The sequence below is a fragment of the Ochotona curzoniae genome, unplaced genomic scaffold, assembly GCF_017591425.1.
Source record: "Ochotona curzoniae isolate NIBS_2020 unplaced genomic scaffold, NIBS_Ocur_1.0 contig_915, whole genome shotgun sequence".
Lineage (NCBI taxonomy): Eukaryota > Metazoa > Chordata > Mammalia > Lagomorpha > Ochotonidae > Ochotona > Ochotona curzoniae.
Genome location: NW_024466612.1, coordinates 22,250 through 24,484, shown reverse-complemented (window position 1 = coordinate 24,484; position 2,235 = coordinate 22,250). Strand labels below are relative to the sequence as shown.

At 42.4% G+C, this 2,235-nt stretch overlaps 1 pseudogene; it reads left to right on the top strand.

Annotated features, from left to right (window-relative positions):
- The first annotated feature begins 700 nt into the window (after nucleotides 1-700).
- LOC121166214 lies at nucleotides 701-1,639 on the top strand (annotated as a pseudogene).
- The last annotated feature ends 596 nt before the right edge of the window (nucleotides 1,640-2,235 follow it).

Sequence of the window (2,235 nt, the reverse complement as noted above, 5' to 3'; positions counted from 1 at the left end):
CAAGAACTGTATATGCAGGTGGTTCTGACATGCAGTTCCAGCTTAGAAATGTATCCATTTCCTCCAGTAACCCAGATAGCAGGCAGAAGGCAACGAGGTCTTCAATGTCAGAAATAATTCACTCAGGATATCTGGCAAGGAGGAGAGACAGAGAGAGAGAGAGAGAGAGAGAGAGAGAGAGAGAGAGAGAGATTTCCATGAGAGGGTAATGGGGTATTTGCTTTGGACAACTCTGCAGAGAAGGTGTGAGCCATGAAGCACCTGCAGACTACAATCAGGACACTCTGGGAAGCAAGCTGACATCACAAAACACTCTGATTAGAGGACTCACAGTACTGACACCAGGGCAGAGCTGAATGGATATGACGGGGGAAGAGATGGCATGCAGTATTACAGGGCATGGGCTGATCATGCCTCCAGAAATGTGTGAACAGAAGCAGGATTGGCACATATATGAATGTGCAGCTACACGGAAGGTGATGTTGGTGGGATCAAGAATGTCTAGGCATGTGAATTTCAGGGTAACCAACTTCTATAAATCAGGATGACAAAAAGTGATAATGACACACAGAGCAGAGATCACTGAGATTAAGATAGTAGCTCAACCATGTGCATTTATGTACTACAGTGTTCTTGCTGTTCTTGCACTTCTCCAATTCTATGAAACCAGAGAAGCATGTGACCTTTGTTCATTTGTCTTTCTCCAAAGGTTTTCCTGCTCTGGTCCATGAAGGTGCAAGATGATCTGGAGTAGCTTCATCCAGAGAGTAATCTTCCTTTTTCTTACTGGACTTGGTATTGGAGGGAATTTGTTTCTGCTTGTGAAACATGTGCACATGATTGTCATAGCTCCTGGGAAAAAGGCTACAGATGCTATTCTTATCCATCTGGCTTTAAGTAACATTATGACACTTTGTGCCAGAGTAATCTCAGTTACATTATCAGCTTTTCTTCTCAGTAACTTCCTAGGCAATATTATATGCAAAATTGTGATTTACCTCAACAGGGTGGCTCGAAGTCTCTCCATTTGCACCACCTGCTTCCTCAGTGTAGTCCAGGCCATCACCATCAGTCCCAGGAACACCTTGTGGAGAAGGTTCAAACCACACTCTGCATGGCAGGTTCTTCCCCACCTCCTTCTCTTCTGGGTCTTTAGCTTTCTCATAAGTTCTAACTTGCTCCACTACATCACAGCTGTCAACAGCACGAATGAGTCTCAATTTAAAACATACATTGGATTATGTTACATGTTGCCAGCTCCACGCATAGTCAGATGGCTCTTCCTCTGCCTCATGACTCTCCGGGACATCACCTTTCAGAGTCTCATGGGCTGCAGCAGTGGGTACATGGCTCTCTGTACAAACATCACAAGCATGTCCTCTATTTCCAGAGCTCCAGGTTTGCCAAATATCCCAGCCCTGAGATCAGAGCCACTCAGAGTACTCTCATTCTCATGACCTGCTTTCTGTTCTTCTATTGGACAGATTTCATTTTGTCCTTCTACATAGGAATCACATTGTCAGAAGAATCAACAACATTAAATACTAAAATGCTTCTTGAAGTTGGTTATACCAGCCTCAGCCCCTTTATCCTGATCAGCAGGGATGCCAAACAGGTGAAATGCTGGTTTATTCACTGAGAATTCAGGAAAATACTATCCATACTAAGTTCCACAGTAACAAAATTATCACTTCATGATTTTTTAATACAGCAAAACCTCTGTGTTACACAAGTTAAAAAGGTTATAAAAATAGTGTCCTTGCATGCAAGCACAAGACAAAATCAGATCTGATCAGAGAAAACCTTAGAGAGGAAATTTCAGACATTCATGAAAGTGTGACTGCAGAAGGATGTGATATTCAGTTAATCATTATAATCACTAGCGGGCAATAAAATTAGGAATATATGTATACTTTGACTCAGAAATCTTGTTTTGTTTAGAAAAAAATAATTATGTCTATTCTCACATGAGAAGTGATGCATGTCCTCAGGGTCAGTGTCTTTTTAAATAATAACCAGCAGCAGCACACACACCCATCAGGATGAGACTGGGTCCAGTGCATCCGGCTGCATCACAGAGTGGAGTGACTTTAGGGGGATGGGAAGTTCTCCATGTACCAACATGCACAAGCTCCCCTGGGAGGAAGCATTTACAGATCAAATCACAAAATCACTCATTGATGTGCCTCTGTTTATACAGAAAAGCAGGAAAGATGACTTGCATATTTCTGAAAG